Below are 21,099 nucleotides of genomic sequence, written 5' to 3'. Positions count from 1 at the left end.
TCAGCCCAGGGATTTCTTTGGAAGGACTGATGCTAAAGCTGAAACTCCAATACTTTGGCCACCTCATGTGAAGAGTTGACTTATTGGAAAAGACTCTGATGCTGGGAGGGATTGGGAGCAGGAGGAGAAGGGGACGACAGAGGATGAGATGGCTGGATGGCATCACTGACTCAATGGATATGAGTTTGAGTGAACTCTGGGAGTTGGTGATGGACAGGGAGGCCTGGTGTGCTGCGATTCATGGGGTCGCAAAGAGTTGGACACGACTGAGTGACTGAACTGAACTGAACTGACTGAGGTTGGTCATAGCTTTCCTTTCAAGGAGTGAACATCTTGTAATGTCATGGCTGCAGTCACCATCTGCAGTGATTTTGGAGTGATTTTTTTGGGGGCTGCAAAATCACTGCAGGTGGTGACTGCAGCCATGAATTTAAAAGACCGTTATTATTCCAGTACTAAAGCCAAAGAAAGAAGAACAATATCTTATATGACCATAGAACAAAATTCCTCAATAAAATATGATCAGGTTGCATTCATCATTGGATAAAAAACATAGTCTATCATGACCAAGTTAGGTTCATCCCAGAAATACAAGGGTAGTTTCACATTTTATAACCAATTAATATAATTTGATGCATTCATAGGTTGTATGAGGAACACCAAATGGTCATTTCAATATATGGTGTAAAAAAAGAATTTAACAAATTTCTACATTCTTTCTCAATAAAAACATTTAGTAAACTAGGAATATAAAGGAGTTTCCTAACCTAATAAAGGGCATCTACCAAAAAAAGCAAAAGACAACAACCCCTGCCAAAAACAAAAAAAAAAGCCCAAAACAAAACTAGACCTACTGCCTATGTTACGTTGAATGGTAAGAGTTTGTATCTTTTTTCCAAGACCAAGAATAAGGAAAATATGCCTTCTCCCCTCACTGTTTATTCTTCAGGCAAGAATACTCAAGTCAGCTGCCACGCGCTCTTCCAGGGGATCTTCCCAAGCCAGAGATCGAAGCTGTATCTCCCTTGGTTCCTGCACTGCAGAAGGTTTCTTTACCCCTGAGCCATAGGGGAAGCCCAAAGCTAATCTATAAGAGCTTCCAATAAGTAAACCTGGAACAAATTTGAACAACAAAATGAATGGTATTGGATTATAAGCTAAGATATAAAATCAGTATCTCTTGAGTTTGTACTGATACAATTATTGAATAAGTAAACAAAAAGAGGAAAACAGACTTACCTTCCTTACTTCCTTAGAGAATAATTCCAAATAATAAATGTAGAAAGGATGAGGGAAATAGAAAGTTACCATCCAATCATCTTAGTAATAATGGTAACAGGGCATGATCCACAGATGAATGTCAACGTTAATGGGCAGAACTTTACGGAGAAACAGGATATTTACATAGCCTTGGTGTATATTTCCTATGACATCTATTAATCACTAAGACCACAATAGTGATTAATAGATGTCATAGGAAATATACACCAAGGCTATGTAAATATCCTGTTTCTTTGTAAAGTTCTGCCCGCTAACATTGACATTCATCTGTGGATCAGAGGCAATGGCACCCCACTCCAGTACTCTTGCCTAGAAAATCCCATGGGTGGAGGAGCCTGGTAGGCTGCAGTCCATGGGGTCGCTAAGAGTCAGACTCGACTGAGCGACTTCATTTTCACTTTTCACTTTCATGCATTAGAGAAGGAAATGGCAACCCACTCCAGTGTTCTTGCCTGGAGAATCCCAGGGACAGGGGAGCCTGGTGAGCTGCCATCTATGGGGTCGCACAGGGTCGGACACGACTGAAGCGACTTAGCAGCATTGTGGTCTTAACGTGTTTCCACAGTTTCCTGATGCCTTTCCAGGAGGTGGAGTTTAGTCCCCCTCCTCTTGGGTCAGATATAGATTTAGTAACTTGCTTTCTAATGAATGAAGTATAGAAAGGGGGAAAATGAATTTTACAGAGGAAAAACATGCAGTTAACAAAAACTAAACAATCAAGTTAACTGCACTAACCTTATTAGCCAGTAGTAATTCAGGCTGATATAGTGATTTGTTATATGAGAAGGGTACTTGACTCTGTGATGTTCTTTCCTCAAATCTGTATTCCCTATCTAATGAGAGAACATCAAACAGACAGAGAATCAGTCTACAAAAATATCTGACCAGCACTTTTCCAAAGTGTCAAGGTCATGGAAAAACAAAACAAAAAATAAAAAGGAAAAACTAAAATAGTCACAGATAGGAGAAATAACAAATAAATACAACCTGGTGCATTGGATTGGATCCTGGAACAGGAAAGAGTCTTTCATGGGAAAAGCCTGGTGAAAAGTCTTGATAAACTATAGTTATGTAAGCATTAACCTGTGAGAAAGCTGCGTAAAGAGTATACAAGAACATTCTGTATTATCTTTGCAATTCTTCTGTGTATCTAAAATTATTTAAAATGTTTTTTAAAGGCATGTAGTAAAGTTTTGGTAAATGTGAGGCAATTTGACAGTGCTTTGATCTAGGCAAAGAAACATACAAACTAGCATAGCCACATGCTCTGTTGCTTCAGTCGTGTCCAACTCTTTGCAATCCCATGGACTATAGCCCACCAGGCTCTTATGTCCATGGGATTTTTCAAGCAAGAATACTGGAGTGGGTTGCCCTTTCCTCCTTCAGGAGATCTTCCTGACCCAGGGATCGAACCCACCATCTCCTGTATCTCCTGCATTGCAGGCAGGTTCTTTACTGCTAAGCCACCGGGGAAGTCCCTAGCATAGCCATAGTCATTTATATAAAAATAATAGAGTGACAAAATAATTCTGGTGCAAAAGAGTTTAACATACTACCTTTATATAAAATATAAAAGATAGTGAAGATAATTTTGGTGCAGTATAGAGCATGCTTAATATACAAGTAGTTCTGTCCATCCCACAATTGTTTAATTAATATCTATTTTTTTGTTTCTTCTAATGATACAATATCTAGGTTTGTATTACCCAATTAAAGTTTTTTATAGCGAAAGAAAGTCACTCAGTTGTGTCCAACTCTTTTCAACCCCATGGACTATACAGTCCATGGAATTCTCCAGGACAGAATACTGACTGGAGTGGGTAGCCTTTCCCTTCTCCAGAGGATCTTCCCAACCTAGGGATTGAACCCAGGTCTCCCGTATTACAGATGGATTCTTTACCAGCTGAACCACAGGGGAAGCCCATTTTTATAGCAATGGAACTGTTATAAATCTACTATTCAGTATGGTAGCCACTAGTCACATGTGGCTGTTGAGCACTTGAAATGTGGCTAGTATGACTGAGGGGGTAAATTTTAATTAATTCAACTTTAATTCAAACATAAATTTGAATAGCCACATGTGGCTGGAGACTCTCATATTGGACAACAGAGCTCTATATGATAAGTCCCTTGAGAGCAACAATATGTCTTACTCAGTTTTTATCACTTGTCTGAACAGTGATCAACAGAGATGTATGGTAAATAAAGCTGACAAAGTCACTTTTTGGAGAGTCTGGTGTAGTGATTTTCAACCTGCCTGCACATTAGAATCACATGGAAAAGTGAAAGTCATTCAGTTGTGTCTGACTTTTCTCCAGGCCAGAATACTGGAGTGGGTAGCCTTTCCCTTCTCCAGGGGATCTTCCCAACCCAGCAATTGAACTAGGGTTTCCTGCATTGCAGGTGGATTCTTTACCAACTGAGCTATCACATGGAGAGAGCTTTAATTTGTGATCTCCACCCCAGACAGTCACCTTAAGGCAGGGGCTGGGGGAGCCAGAGAAGGGAAGAGATGTCCAGATACAAGGATTTATTTTAAAAGATGTTAGGTGATTCTAATACAACCAGGGTTGAAAAACACTGTTTTCAGTAAAGAAAGGATATATGACACAATGATCAAAAATGGATTTAAATTCCCTACCTTTTTACACTGCCCAAGATTTCTTACATTGTCTAATAGATGGCAAAGTAAAACTATGTTTCATGCATATAATTTTAAACAAATAAGTGCTAAATAGTACTTTTAGGAAAAAGATATTGTATCATTTAGGCTATTATAACTCATGAAAAAATTGCGTCTTGCTGTATTAGACAGTATAATGGCAACCCACTCCAATACTCTTGCCTGGAAAATCCCATGGACGGAGGAGCCTGGTAGGCTGCAGTCCATGGGGTCGTGAAGAGTTGGACACGGGGCACGACTGAGCGACTTCACTTTCACTTTTCACTTGCATGCATTGGAGAAGGAAATGGCAACTCACTCCAGTGTTCTTGCCTGGAGAATCCCAGGGACAGGGAAGCCTGGTGGGCTGCCGTCCATGGGGTTGCACAGAGTCAGACACGACTGAAGTGACTTAGCAGCAGCAGCAGCATGTGTACTGTACATATGATACACATAGAGTATCAAGGAGAATAAGATATCTTGAACATATATCTCTGCAGTTCAGAAACAAGCAGAATAGATAAATCACAAATCACAGATTTTATTGTTTGTTGTAGCAGAAAGTGGTTAAAGAGAATCACTGTTGGAACTTTTGTTTTTGGCCTATCGAGTAGATTTGTTACCTGGGTTCTAAATAGTGAATTAACTTAAGGAATGAAAAGTTTAAACCCAGCTAGGGTAGAAGCCAAGGAGCTGGCCACCATTATTCCCTCACTACTGATGAATTTCCTCCTTCAGATTCCTGGATCTTTGTGTTTTAATTTGGTGTGTAGGTTGGGAGATTATGTTTAAACCATTAAGGGATTTTAACTGGAGAAAGGTGAGGGCTGAGGGGTAATTGTTATTGGATGACAGTATAAGGTGCTATCAAAGATTCAGCTTCAACTTGGATAATCATTTATCTTCTCTGCATCTAGAATGCCAGCTATAATCATAATCAATTACGTGTTCCTTTCCTGTTGACTTTTTTTTCCTTTTCTTTTTCTAATAGAGTGATTTGGGGGAATGGGGAGCTGAGAGCCATAAAAACCCTATTAGTCATAGAGAATTATTTGTTGTATAGAATTACTTATTACTGATGGCGAATGGTTTTTATGGGCCATTCCCTAAGACTTGGAAATGATTTAACTGGCGTAGCAGGAAAAGCATGGACATTGTACAGTAAGACCAGGTTTTGAATCTCAGTATTTTCACTTACTACCTATATAATTTTGGGGAATTTTATCTCTGAGTCTCAGTTTCCTCTTTTACATGGTGGAATTATAATACCTGTCCTAGTAGAGCTGTTGTGAAGAATAAACGAGCTAATATAAAGTACATGGTAGGCAGTTAGTGCGTTCTAGTTTTCCTTCCTTGATGACACCTCATGCTTCTCTCCACAAGATCATTCCCCTCGCTCCTTCTGGCTCTCGGGGGATCCAGCACTGTAACCCCTGTGTGCTCTGCAGCCCTCCTTTCAACCCAGCATCACCACCTCACCTGTGGTCTTCCAGGTTCCTGCAGGTCTCAGCATGGTGACTATTCTTACTCCTCCTCTTCTCCCTACTCTAAGTTAATATTTATTGAGTACAGTGTTAAATTCTTTAGGTGTATGTCTACTTAATTAATAACATAATATATAATAACATGATTACGTTTATCTACGTAAAGCTTCCCAGGTGACTCAGTGGTAAAGCATCTGCCTGTCAATGCAGGAGAAGCGGGTTCAATCCCGGGATCGGGAAGATCCCCTGAAGGAGGGAATGGCTACCCACTCCAGTATTCTTGCCTGGGAAATCCCATAGACAGAGGATCCTCGTGGGCTACAGTCCAAGGGGTTGCAAAAGAGTCAGACACAACTGAGCGACTGAACAACAGCTTAATCTTCACGACAGTGTCATCCCTATTTTACAGATGAGACAGCAAGTCTTAGATGAGATCTCCCTCAGGTCATGACACTTAGCTAAGGTGACACAGCCAGTCCACTGTCTTGGTTGGCTCCAGGTTGCCCCCAGGACCCATTGACAGCTTTTCGGGACAGAATACAATTCTCTTCATGGTTGGGACTCCTGTGTTTCCACCTGAAGCTTCAGGGACACTCAGACCCATTCCTTAAACATTCCATGTCTTTTGTGCTTCCTGCTTTTCCACATATTACTCCCTGCGGTGCCCTGTTCTTTCTCCAACCATCCAGTTAGCTTCAGGTTTTTTTTTTTAATTTTATTTTTAAACTTTACAATATTGTATTAGTTTTGCCAAATATCGAAATGAATCCGCCACAGGTATACCTGTGTTCCCCATCCTGAACCCTCCTCCCTCCTCCCTCCCCATACCCTCCCTCTGTGTCGTCCCAGTGCACCAGCCCTAAGCATCCAGTATCATGCATCGAACCTGGACTGGCGACTTGTTTCATACATGATATTATACATGTTTCAAAATGCCATTCTCCCATCTCCCCACCCTCTCCCTCTCCCACAGAGTCCATACGACTGATCTATATATCAGTGTCTCTTTTGCTGTCTCGTTTTGCAGCCTGTCTGAGATGTCAAACTTTCTATGATTCTTCCTAGCTTGTTGCAGGCCCTCCAACTTCTGTAGTCTGTGACACAAGCTTGTAACTGTCACTTTTCATACTCTTTGGAAATTAGTAATTCATCTGTTCCTTTTCCTATGCTATTATTTATACTAAACTATTACACTATTACTGGCTTTCCTGATAGCTCAGTTGGTCAAGAATCTGCCTGCAATGCAGGAGACCCCGGTTCGATTCCTGGGTCAGGAAGATCCCCTGGAGAAGGGAACGGCTACCCACTGTAGTATTCTAGCCTGCAAATTCCATGGACCGTAAATTCCATGGGGTTGTGAAGAGTTGGACGTGACTGAGCGACTTTCACTTTCACTTTTCATTACACTATTACTATCCTTCAGTTGCTAGCTTTCTCCCTTCTAACAGGGAGAAGAATTTTTACTACCTACTTGGTGTTTAATAAAGGTGTATATTGTGTGTGTGCATTAAGCTGGAATTTCTATTAAGATGCTTTTAATTCGCATGTGGTAACAAGAAACAATAGAGATCCCTTACATGGTGCTCATTTTCCTCTAGTTCTGTGTGTGTGCTAAGTCGCTTCAGTCATGTCTGACTCTTTGCAACCCTGTGGGCCCTAGCCCTCCTGGCTTCTCTGTCCATGGGATTCTCCAGGCAAGAATACTGGAGTGGGTTGCCATGCTGTCCCCCAGGGGACCTTCCCAACCCAGGGACTGAAGCCACATCTCTTATGTATCCTGCATCGGTAGGCAGGTTCTTTACTACTAGCGCCGCTGGAACCTTTAGTAAAACTATAGTATAACATCAAAACCAAGAAATTGACGTTGATACAGTCCGCTGATTTTATTTAGATTTTTTTCAGTTTTACTTGGAAATAATACACACTCATTTCTGTGTGTATTAAGATTACTTAAAATTTATCACCCGTGTAGGTTTGTGGATCTACCACCACAATCAAAATACTGAACAGTTCCAATACCACATGGGTCCCTTCTGAGCCCTTTTATAAGCAAGTTCATGTCATTCCCTCCCTTACCCACTTCTTACCACATCCTTTGGCAGCCTTACCTAACCTCTGGCAACCATTTATCTGTCTTTCATTTCTAAGATGTTGTCATTTCAAAAATGTTACAAAAATGGAATCATGTAGTACATAATCTTTTGGGATTGGCTGTTTTAACTCCGTGTTACTCCCTGAAGATTCATCCAAGTTTTTGCATATATTAATTGTTCATTCCTTTTATTGCTTTTATTGAATTCCACGCAATGGCATATCTACACTCCACTTGCTTGGCATTCTACACTCCACTTTCTTTAATCATTCACCTGATGAAGGACATATGGGCTGATTCCATTTGGGGGCTGTTATGAATAAAGCTACTATGAAAATTTGTGTTCAGATTTTTAGGTGACCATAAATTTCATTTTCTCTAGAATAAATAATCAAGAGTGCAAATGTTGGATCATATGGTAATTGCATGTTAAGTTTTATAAGAAACTCTCTTCTTAGGCTCCAAAATCACTGCGGATGGTGACTGCAGGCATGAAGTCAGAAGATGGTTGCTTCTTGGCAGGAAAGCAATGGCAAACCTAGACAGCATGTTGAAAAGCAGAGACACTACTCTGCTGACAAAGGACTGTATATTCAAGGCTAAAGGCTATGGTCTTCCCAGTGGTCACATACAGTTGTAAGAGCTGGACCATAAGGAAGGCAGAATGCCAAAGGAATGATGCTTTTGAGCTGTGGTGCTGGAGAAGACTCCTAAAAGTCCCTCAGGCAGCCAGGAGATCAAACCAGTCAATCTTAAGGGAGATCAACCCTGAATATTCACTGGAAGGACTGATGCTGAAGCTGAAGCTCCAGTATTTTGGTCATCTGATGTGAACAGACGACTCATTGGAAAAGTCCCTGGTGCTGGGAAGGATTGAAGGCAGTAGGAGAAGAGGGCATCAGAGATGAGATGGCTGGATGGCATCACTGATGCAACGAATGTGAACTTGGGCAAACTCTGGGAAGTGGTGAGGGACAGGGAGGCCTGGCGTGCTGCAGTCCTGGGGTCGCAGAGTCAGACCTGACTGGGCGACTGAACAACAACAACAGAACCCCCAAATTGTTTTCCAGAGTGGCTGTACCATCTTGTATTCCATCAATAGTGCATGTGTGGTTCAATTTCTCTAAGTCCCAGTCAGCATTCTATATTTCCTTTATTTTTTATTTTTACCTTTCTGATATTTCTCTCACCCTCTCTCTTCCCCTTCCTTCTCTCCCTCTCTCTTTCCCCCAAACTTCTTTTCTTCCTGAGAATCACGCCTGTCTCATTGTGTGCCGTATTTTACCATGAGGGCATTTTCAGGTAGGTTCCTACTTCACTCCACGGATATTTGTGTTCCTGCCTTTTGTATGTGGGGAGCTGTGTGCATGGAGGGGAAGAAGGGATCTTTCACTGTAGGGTGGGGTGCTGGCCACTCTTCCTGCTGTGGCTTCTCCTTTTTGGTACCCATTCCCAATCTACTCTCAAGCTTGTTTCTTCAAACACCCTTCTAGGAGACTTTCAGGAGAAGGCAATGGCACCCCACTCCAGTACTCTTGCTGGAAAATCCCATGGATGGAGGAGCCTGGTAGCCTACAGTCCATGGGGTCGCTAAGAGTCAGACATGATGTGAGTGACTTCACTTTCACTTTTCACTTTCATGCATTGGAGAAGGAAATGGCAACCCAGTCCAGTGTTCTTACCTTGAGAATCCCAGGGACGGGGGAGCCTGGTGGGCTGCTGTCTGTGGGGTTGCACAGGGTTGGACATGACTGAAGTGACTTAGCAGCATCAGACTTTCAATGTGTGTTTTTTTTTTTCCCTCACAAAATTAACCTTTGCTTCATTTAGCCAGTTATCTGTTACTTACAACTTAGAATGCTGGCTGATATCATTTTCTTTTTTTTTTAATGTAAATTATCTTCACTAATTATTCATAGTAGGGGTTTCCCTGGTGGTTTAGCAGTAAAGAATCCATCTGCAGTGCACGAGATGCAGGAGACTCAGGTTCGATCCCTGGGTTGGGAAGATCCCCTGGAGAAGGAAATGGCAATGCACTCTAGTATTCTTGCCAGGAAAATCCCATGGACAGAGAAGCCTGGCAGGCTATGGTCCATGGGGTCACAAAGAGTCAGACCTGACTGAAGCAACTGAGCATTTCATGGTAGAATATTTAACATATATTTCAGTGTCCATTCTTAGTAATATAGAAACATAAAAGTATTACATAATGTGGAATAGTGCTAAGTGTAAAAGAAAACTCATGCAGATTCAGAGGGAGAACTATTATATTTACCTGAGTGCAGATGGGAAGACGAGATCAGGAAAGGTTTTCAGAGGATAAAGAATTTGAGTAAGGTCTTAAAAAGCAAATAGCATTTGGACAAATTACAATCCAAACTGAACAGCTATTTGCTGAATTTTGGTTCTACATTCATCCAAACAGATCACCACTGAATATCTTTTCTGAATTTTCACTACTTTTGTATTTACCTATTCTAAATAGCTAGAAAATAGACCCTGTGTTCTAACACAGTCTGATCATCTTAGATTGGTGTAACTATATCCTTGTCTGCACTGAATAAGTGATGGTGATTGTGCTGGAACTAAATGGTCGGGACTGGGGAAGAGGTTGCAATGTGATACATTGTATCGGTTCTTCACTTACAAGATGAAGCTCAGATATTTTTTTATGATTATTGTTCTTTCTTTTAGTTTTTCTTAAAACATACTGAGTTTCATCCAGTTGGAAAACTGGTGCACTATTCCACATTATGTGATGCTTCTATGTTTTTATGTCACTAAGAGTAGACACTGAAATATGTTCAATATTCTACTGTGAATAGTGAAAATAATTTACATTTAATACAAGCAAATGATATCAGCCAGAGTTGTAAGTTGTAAGTAGTAAAACTCCTTTTAAATTTTAGTTTTAAAAGTATGAATTTGACTATGCTGGTAGGAATTGCATCACTTGCAGGAGACCTGGGTTCGATCCCTGGATTGGGAAGATCCCCTGGAGAAGGGAAAGGCTACCCACTCCAGTATCCTGGCCTGGAGAATTCCAAGGGGGTTGCAAAGAGTCAGACATGACTGAGCCACTTTCACTTTCAAGGGGACCTGTCTGCCTGTCCCATGCTTATCGGTGGTTAGGAGCAACACCAATGAAGGGAGCATACAATAAACTTGTAAAGAACTTCTTCATGTGTTATAGATGTAGTTCAGTGTGTTTATCACAGCTACTGAAGCCAAAGAAGGGATTCCTATATGGAATGTTGTGACCTCACTGAATATTGTATTTCATTTAGCTCTAAAAGCAATGAAATCTTCTCAAGTTATCAAGTCATAAATTAAAGGTGAAAGTAATACTTGAATTACATAGTTAATAGATAAAAGTATTATTTTAATTTATATCAAGAAATTCATTTATGACATTTTTGAGATGAGCAATGTGAAACCTAAAACATGATGATAGATTCTAGAAGTATACACCACAACCCATATTTTTTATTATGACATACATCATCTCTATAAAAGAATATAAATAGCTATATATACACTATCTGCATACATGTTCAGTTGCTCAATTGTGTCCAATTCTTTGCAACCCTATGGACTATATAGCCTGCCAGGATCCTCTGTTCAGGGATTTCCCAGGCAAGAAGACTAGAGTGGGTTGCCGTTTCCTCCTCCATGGGGTCTTCCTGATCCAAGGATCAAACCCATATCTCCTGTGCCTCCTTGCATTGGCAGATGGATTCTTCACTACTGAGCCACCTAGGAAGCCCATATACACTCTTTAGAGAATAGTAAAATAAATAGCCACATTCCTGGCAATGAGTTTAAGAAACAGAATGTTCCTAATGCCTTTGCAATCTTCATGTACCCTCTAGAGCCCTTCCTCTGCGTCCCTCCTGGAGGTGAGTGGAGCCTAAAGTTTGTATTTATCATTCTCTGTCTTTCATAATGATTTTATTACATATAAATGTAACATAAACAGTAAATATTTTTAAGTTTTGCATACTGCTGAGGCATATATAAATGAAATTTACTGTGTGTGTTCCTCTGTGATTTGCTTTTTTTCATCAGTGTTAGGTTTAACATTTCATCATGTTGATGCCTGTTGTTGCTCAGTTGCTAAGTTGTGTCCAACTCTTTGTGATCCCATGAATTGCAGCATGCCAAGCTTCCCTGTCCATAACTATCTCCCAGAGTTTGCTCAATTTCTTGTCCGTTGCTTCAGTGATGCCATCTAACCATCTCATCCTCTTCTCCTCCTGCCTTCAATCTTTTCCAGCATCAGGGTCTTTTCCAAAGAGTTGGCTCTTCACATCAGCTGGTCAGAGTGTTGGAGCTTCAGCTTCAGCATCAGTCTGAGCTCTAGTTATTCATGTTTCCTGCTCTATAGTGTTCACTTGTAATAATGTCCCACAGATATTTTTATCCATTCCAATTGCAATTGGACCTACTCTTAGTGGATGTAAGCATGTAAATGTAAAATAATTTATGAAGCCTGTTTTTCTGTTATAAAACTGAGCTGAAATACAAGTTCTCCAGAATTGTATTTTATTAGCTTTTCTGACCATGACCTCCAGAAGATACAAATTGGTTTTGGAATTTATATCACTCACAAAACAAAGGATTACAAGGTATGCCTTTTGATATTTTCTATTCTATTCCATTCCATTTAAAAAAATTCTGCCTATGGTCGAAGATTTGTATTGATTTCTTGAGCTACTAATGCTTCACAATCAGTCAACCAGCAATTTTTAAAACATTGCACTCACACCAGGAATGGAATTGCTGGGTGGCATATTATGCACACTCTCAGTGTTATTAGACAGTGCCAAATTGATTTCCAGTCATTTGCACTAAGTTCCTCTCCCAGGAGCAGCCTGCATGTTCCCTTTGTTGTATAGATTTGTTAACACTGGATGCTGTCAAATTTTCCCATTTTCTGGTTTACTGCATTCCATGTTTTTAAGAAAAGTAAATTGAACAGGAACCCAGTTTTAAAGCTCACACAGATAATCCAAATTAAAGTGAACCTATTCAGTCTCTCAATAAAAATTACACGTTCAGAAGAAATCAGAAGTTTCCTTTTCTAGGCATTTTAATATAAGGGTGCTTTTAGGAAAAAGAAAAACACCTCCTGTGTGTTAACTGTATATCCTGAACAGTGAGCTGGAATCAAATCAGATTGCAGATTGATCTTTGGGGGACTCATACTGTCCAGATCAGTAGTCAGCTATGGAAAGCATACATGCATAGTTGTGAAAAATCTACTTTGGACTTTAATGAAGCAACAGGAATGTTAGCATGAATCATACCTGTAAGCAAATGAAACGTGTGGCTTTTGGATCTTTGAGAGCTCAAGTGTACAACACATTGAAGGGATTTCTGGTCTTGTGTTTCTGCTGTTTCTACTTAAAACTTGGACAAAACTATACTTTCTCGATTTTCCCACTATCCTCAATGAAGAATGATGGGAAGAGATTGATCTATTTCTTTCACTTGACTTTGAAATCCTTGAGATACAATTCTGGTGAACCTAGCACTCACTAGTGGTAAATTCGGGGCACAGGAACTTGTCTTCTGTGCCTCTAGCCAGCATGTGGAAGGCTCAGGAATGTAGGATTTTCTAAATTTCCATACACACAACCCTTCAGAAGCTTGTAGCATCCCCAGCCCTCAGTTATGCTGAAGCAAATTAGTGAGGCCAAGCAGTCATTTACCTACTTGGAGAGGGAGCAAATTTATTTATGGCAAATTCTCTGGCCACTTGCCAACATCATACACATTCACAAACAAAACTGGTTGGAGGAGGGGAGGCAGAGAAAGGAAAGTGGTGAAGATGGATCCTGTGCCCTGGAATCATCAGGGCCTCCAAAGGGTGGAGCCTCTACAGGGTTTGAGAAGGGCTGTTTGGGAGAAGTTTTCCTAATCCCGCTTAAAAAGAGAGATGTATTCTGATGTTAGGTGGGCCTTTCTGCTGCCTGACAAATGGTATTTTATAGCATTTCAGTAACGATATTCCATTATACAGAGAGGTAACTAAGGTCCAAGAAAGAAGGAGTGAGGCTGGTAGGAAGTAAGTAAGACGGCGATTTTTAGTCCTGGCTCTGTTGGCAGTTTGGCAATTGTGCATGTGTGCTCAGTCGTATTCATGTTTTAAAGAAATAGCTTTATTTAAATGTGAACCTAAAGACTGAAAAAAAAAAAAACCCAATATATTTTAATTTATATGCATTCTTAGGCCTAATATAGATTAATATTTAAATAATAGCATTCATTCATCATTCATTCACTAAGCACCATGCCAGACACATATCTGACATTTACAAAGGGCTCTATGTTTCTGCAAAGTACTCTTAATGCATCATCACAAAAGTCCAGCAGAACCCTGAGAGTCTCTTAGTGGGTCTTCTCAGATCAGGAATGGTGATGTTTCCTGGCTGCTGGAGGCCTGCTGAACCAGACTGAAACCTAAGGGTCTGCTCTGAGGTGTCACTAGGCAGGGAAAGTAGGTATCTGAAGGCGTTGGGACCTTGGTCATTATGGCACGGTGGTAAAGAATCCTGCATCAATACAGGAGATTTGGGTTCGATCCCTGGATTGGGAAGATCCTCTGGAGAAGGAAATGGCAATTTACTCTAGTATTCTTTCCTGGAGAATCCCATGGACAGAGGAGCCTGACGGGCTATAGTCCCTGGGGTCACAAAAGAGTCAGACATAGTTTAGCGACTAAACAGCAGCCACCTATCGTCCTGTGCCAAACCAGGCCCTGTGCTCTGAATGACGAGGTTGAGATAAAGACACTGGAGTTCTCGTGATTTTCTCTGCCATCCCTCCCTAAATACCTCCCCGAATGCCATGGTACAGCCAGGAGGAAGAACTTGCAGAAATTTCTCATGCTGGAGCTTCACGTGTGACGAAACCTAGGCAGGGGGAATATTTTTGCTGATTCCCGAGGCCAGGCAAATCCAGGTGATAATTTTGGTATTGACCAAACTGCTTCCTTAGTGTTACAATAACAATGGGACTTCTGCTATTTTCATGGCTGTTTTAGCTGCTGCATTGAGTAAACCGTTTCGCAAATAGATATGTTAGAAATATTTTTAAATAATTATGGGAAGGAGTGATTCTTCAGTCTACTGAGGAGACAGCCAGTACAGGCTGAAAAGCTGATAAAAGAACCCACAGACAGACCAATCAGCTAATGATGAGCATGGATAAATTCTACTTAATGAACTGAGCAGGCAATTGTGAAGAAGATGAGTTAGCTTTTGCCTTTCCTCCACATGTATATGTTTGATAATTTTTTGCATAAATTAACTGACTCCTTAGAACCAGTTCCAAGTCTTCCCCCATCCCCTGCCCTGGTGGTCCTAATGAGCGCAGGTACTCTGGCAAAGCAGGCAGGGAAAAGAGGAAAAAGTTGGCCACAGTAAAACAAGTAATGGAATTCATATCCCTCTAGAGAGGTTTTAATGGCACCTGTGCCTCAGGTGAAGAAAAGACTAAATGTTTTAGGTGCCTAGGGGTCTTGCATCATACAAAAAGATGGGAGGTACTCAACCAGGGACTTGGTGTCAGATGCTGAGGACACAAGGAATTCCAAGAATTCGTATCTGCTCTCAAGATTCAGTGCACAGAGCGAGGTCCCAGCATCTGGGGAGCTGAACACAGGACCCAGTGCCCTCAAGATCTCACCCTCCTGGAGGGGAAAAGTAATAAGCCCCAGTGAGGACAGCCAAGGTGAAAGGGTAATGCAAACCATGATTATCTTCTCACTTACAGTTCATACATGGACAGACCACAAGTTGGTTAACCCAGCGTGCATTCCCCATTGCCTGCTTCTGCTAGAGCAGCTGGGAGAGCTAAATGCTATTGTCACAATCTCCCCTGCAGCCTGGAGCAGACATGAGGCAGAAGCATAAAACTGCTGTGGGGTGGGGAGTTGGGGTAGGGAGTGGGGTGGGGAGTGGGATTCTGGAAAAACTTCTGCTTTCCTACTAAAAAAGACTGATGTGGCTTCTTTGCTCCTTCCCCTTTCTTCTCTTCTTTCTGTCTTAGGTGGGGATGTGTTACCAGAAAGTGAAAGTATTCATTGTTCAGTCATTTCCAATTCTTTTCGACACCATGGACTATAGCCTGCCAGGTGCCTCTTGTCCACGGAATTCTCCAGGCAAGAATACTGGAGTGGGTAGCCATTCCTTTCTCCAGGGGATCTTCCTGACCCAGGGATAGAACCTGGGTCTCCTGCACTGCAGGCAGATTCTTCACTGTCTGAGCCACCACGGAAGCCCTAAGCTGGGGGCAGCTATCTTATAAAGGAGAGAAAGGACTTCAGAATCACTGTCCCTGACATTGTTAGGCTGCTGAACTAACACTAGCTTTTGCCAGTCTACAGAATCCGTAAGATATGAGAGAAATCAACCTCGATTTGTTGAGGCCACAGTAAGATTTTTTTTTTGAAACTTGCTATGTATCTTTTGTGTTTTCTCTTTATTCAAACTTTGCAGTACATGTTGTAGTCCTGTTTCTGGAGATATCTGGGTCAGCTCCGGGAGGCAGCAGAACCTCTTGACAACATTCTGTGACACCACCTGGAGGAATTAACAAGACATCACTTGCGTGGATAAGCGACAAATGCAATGGCACATTATCCATTAGTGACCTTCAGTTCAGTTCAGTCGCTCAGTCATGTCCGATTCTTTGCGACCCCATGAATTGCAGCATGCCAGGCCTCCCTGTCCATCACCAACTCCCGGAGTTCACTAAGACTCATGTCCATCGAGTCAGTGATGCCATCCAGCCATCTCATCCTCTGTCGCCCCCTTCTCTTCCTGCCCCCAATCCCTCCCAGCGTCAGAGTCTTTTACCCACTGTCAATTTTTTCTGAACTATTTTTCCAAAAATTTGATAAATTGATGATTCACCCACAATAAGGTTTATTTCCATTCCTGCAGTTTAGGTAGTGTGTCCTTAGTACTACTGAAGCTAGTAGATCTTTTAAGATGAGGTCAGTGGGGGATATTTGGTTTAGAGAAGAAAGAGAATGAAATCTGTAAGAATGAGAAAGAGAAAAATTGTGGAAAGGTTGGAACACGTGTTCAAAAAAATATGCTCAATTATGTTTTCTCTTACTTGTTTCTGGATTGTTTTCAATGAGATGGCATCATGGATTTTGAAAGCAATAATCATATCTGTTATTCTTAATTTATTTTAGGATTAAAGCCCCAGTGTATTTACCGCAAGGCAATCTTTTCTTCTGACATGTGTGTCTCCTGTCTTCATCCCACCCCCACCCATATTCAAAAAGGGTAAGAAACATTCTGAAGTATGTCTAATCGTATGAGCTTTGTGGCTCTATTTTCAAGCAGAAGTGTGGGGATAAAGTTGGCTGATCTGAACCTTTAGAAAAGGGGTGGGATCCACTGAATTTTATGTTTTACTAAGTGTGATGAAAACAAAATAAAACAGGTGCCCTTCAAATGGAGGCCTGAAATCTGCAAAGGTTTTTCCGTTAAGCTTAACAGTAATGGTTCTTTCCTGTGTCACATTTGGCAGGGGCTTAGCAATTGAGTTCTCCCTTCTGTGGGGTGTTGTGAAGGGCAATGAAGCAGGGGTTGGAACCTGAATAAGGTTTGAAAGTTAAAACGGATTGGAAGTGTCTTCTGTATTTTTTCTGTCTTTCTCCCTGAAAGTCAAATAAATCTTCAGAACTCTTCACATTTCAAACATAATATTTTTTCACATCCATGAAATGATTTTCTGAAGCTCACTCTATGCATGTGGCTTTTATATCTGCACAGTGCTTCCCAGGGATGTTATTAGCTATGCCTCCTGAGAACGCTGAGGGGGAACTCATATTGTTACCCTGGTTTGATATTTAAGAAAACTGACAAAGGCTTATCAGAGGCTGCCTCTGTGAGCTCTTGGAATGGTGACATGTCACAAATGGCTGAGTCGTTCTGTACTTCGTCTGTGTTTTTAAAGAGTATTCTAAACATATCCTAGTTTAAAACAGAAGCCCACCACAGCTCTTTAGCTGTATTGCCACTTCAAGATATGTCCTCCAGTAATATCTCATTTTTAAAAAAAAATTCAGCTGCTTCCTAATTTACAGTTACTGCAAGGAGATCCAACCAGTCCATTCTAAAGGAGATCAGCCCTAGGTGTTCTTTGGAAGGAATGATGCTAAAGCTGAAACTCCAATACTTTGGCCACCTCATGCAAAGAGTTGACTCATTGGAAAAAACCCTGATGCTGGGAGGGATTGAGGGCAGGAGGAGAAGGGGATGACAGAGGATGAGATGGCTGGATGGCATCACCGACTCGATGGACATGAGTTTGAGTGAACTCCAGGAGATGGTGATGGACAGGGAGGCCTGGCGTGCTGCGATTTGTGGGGTCGCAAAGAGCTGGACACAACTGAGCGACTGAACTGAACTGAACTGAATTTAGAGATACAGACCTTCTTGTGTAGAACTGGGATTAGGCAGCATGCCTGGAAGATGATACGCTGTTGCTGTCATTCAGTCACTGAGTTGTGTCCGACTCCGTGCGACCCCATGGACTGCAGCACACCACTTTCTTCTATCCTCCACTGTCTCCCAGAGTTTGCTCAAATTCATGTCCACTGAGTCGGTGATGCTATCCAACCATCTCATCATCTGTCGCCCGCTTCTCCTGCCTTCAGTTTTTCCTAGCCTTAGTCTTTTCCAGTAAGTTGGCTCTTAGCATCAGGTGGCCAAAGTATTGGAGCTTCAGTTTCAAGCATCAGTCCTTCCAGTGAATATTCAGTGTTGATTTCCTGTGGGATTGATTGGTTTGATCTCTTTGCAGTCAAGGGGCTCTAAAGGCAGTCCAGGTGATGCCATAGAATAACCCCATACTAAAAACTGGGTTTGTCTTCTTCATCAGGCCCACTCTATTCAATAGTATCAGCTTATAACTCTGTAAAGGACTCTGACACCACTTACCCCTGAGGGTCATATGTTACTCATTTGTGCATGCACCCATCAAACATTTATTAAGAACCTACTATTTGCTGGGAAATTGGCTGGATTCTAGAGACAGAAAGAAAATTGTGTCAGAGGTATGTACAAGTAACCTAGGAAATGACTGAATGGACCTCTGGAATTATTCCCAGGATGCCAAAGAAAAATGCTTTTTTACACAACATTTTAGTAGATCAGTGAATTACTGATTAAATGGGAACATATCATTCAGATGTTGGATTTTAGACTTTTGTATCACTTAATATAAAACACTTGTGGAAGTTTTAGAACAATCTAAACTATTCTATGGAGAAAGTAAATCTGAACACTATTACCTGGAGGGTGGGGGGAATGAGGGTGGTTGTTAACTGAAGGGGAGCAAGAGAGAGTTTTCTGTGCTGGTGACAATGTTCTGTCTTTTGATGGAGGTTTGCATTACACAGATACACATACTTGTCAAAACTTATCAAATGTGCCCTCAGAATTCATGCATGTAATTCAAAATAAAAGTGGCTATAAGTGAAAGATTAAAATTAAAACACTTGGGGGCTAAGAGAGCAAGGAAAGAGGCATTTCTTTACACCAGATCCCTTTTACTAGGTCTAGCCCAAGAAGTTGTGTTGTCCAGTTGCTAAGTCGTGTCCAACTCTTTGCAACCCCATGGACTGTAGCCCACCAGGCTCCTCTGTCCAAGGGATTTCCCAGGCAAGAAGACCGGAGAGGGTTGCCATTCTCTTCTCCAGAGGATCTTCCCAACCCAGGAATTGAACCTGCGTCTTTCATTGGCAGGTTGGTTCTTTACCACTGAGCCACCAGGGAAGTCCCACATTCTTTTTAGCCACCGTGATTCCCAGAATGTGATTGTATCATGGTTCCCTGTGCGGTCTTGATGGTTAACGATAGGTAGCTATTGTTTTAGGAAGGTCCATGCATACTTTCTGAAAATAAAAAATATAGATTCATAAAGAGCAATTTGAATTCTTCCCAGAGTCAAAGATCTCTTTTGTCACAAAAGATTCTGCTTGTGATTGATGAACATCTCTAGGTTTGTTCGTAAATTTTTGAGGAAGCGATAAGTTTCAGTGCTGAAAGCCAGTTATGGTGTCACAAAAGAATCAAACCATCCTTTAGGGTTTTTTTCTCCAGGATTTCCGATAAAATGTTTTCAGAAGGAACATTTTTTCCCATCAAGGCTCATGTTAAAATACAGGTCAGGAAATTCAGTCGAGTAAACAAGTTAGCCACAACTTTCATCCAAGGGGACGCGCATCACGGGTGTCACTTGGTGGAGCTGGAGTTGGTTTAAACACATTGGTCATGGTTATATATAGTACTTGAAGTCCAAACATTCACTCCAACTCCATCATCACTTACTCGGGTTGTCCCAGCAAATTCCACCTGGACTAGTTCTTTGCCAAGTTTAAAAAGCAATGGATTCTAAAGTATAACAGAGAAAAATCAACCTCTCCTTTTTTGAAAACCTTAAAAAGTTTTCCCTTCCTTGCCCCTAAGAGGAAGCTTTTCACATACAAATGCATTTGTAAATAAGCACATTTAGTTACTGCCACAGTGAAAGCAATAAACTTGTTTATCTTGGTAAATGAATTTTTTACAAATTAAAGTTATAAGAAACAATATCCTTATTTTATGGTTTTTAAAAGCAAAGCCACAGAAGATAAAAAGATAAGAAATAGCAAATTAATGTGCCTATTATGCTTTTTCCCCTGGAGAAGGAAATGGCAACCCACTCCAGTATTCTTGCCTAGAGAATCCCATGGACAGAGGAACCTGGCAGGCTACAGTCCACGGGGTCGCAAAGAGTCGGACAAAAAGCATAATTACTTTTTAAAATAATATGCTTTTTTAAGTAAAACACATATTTTCTCTGAAGGAAAATGTATGTATAAATATATACGGTTTGTAAATGTGCAGCTTGAAGAAACTGAATATACCCTGGTAACCAGCACTAGAATTGAGAACTAGATTATAACCAGAGCATTCTCCCAGGAGCCCATCTCTTGTTCTCTGCTAATCGATATCATTTCCTATCTTTTAGGGTAATTATTGCTCTAACTTTTGATATCATACGCTTATCTTGCCTCTTAATATCTTGTATAAATGGAATTATTCAATAAGTATGTTTTTTCTGTCTGGATACTGAGTAGAGCTGGTGGGAACATGGTTGTACACATCTTCAAGTGAATACATACATGCATAGGAGAAGGCAATGGCACCCCACTCCAGTACTCTTGCCTGGAAAATCCCATGGATGGAGGAGCCTGGTAGGCTGCAGTCCATGGGGTCACGAAGAGTCGGACACGACTGAGCGACTTCCCTTTCACTTTTCACTTTCATGCATTGGAGAAGGAAATGGCAACCCACTCCAGTGTTCTTGCCTGGAGAATCCCAGGGACGGGGGAATCTGGTGGGCTTCCATCTATGGGGTCACACAGAGTCGGACACGACTGAAGCGACTTAGCAGCAGCAGCAGCATACATGCGTATCTTTTAGGCATAAACCAAACCATAGAGTTGGTGTGTTATATATATAGAGAGAGCATGTATATGTTCAGTTGTGGTTGTTCAGTCACTAAGT

Source organism: Bison bison, unplaced genomic scaffold, assembly GCF_000754665.1.
Source record: "Bison bison bison isolate TAMUID 2011002044 unplaced genomic scaffold, Bison_UMD1.0 scf7180017864241, whole genome shotgun sequence".
NCBI lineage: Eukaryota > Metazoa > Chordata > Mammalia > Artiodactyla > Bovidae > Bison > Bison bison.
This window is presented reverse-complemented; position numbering follows the sequence as displayed.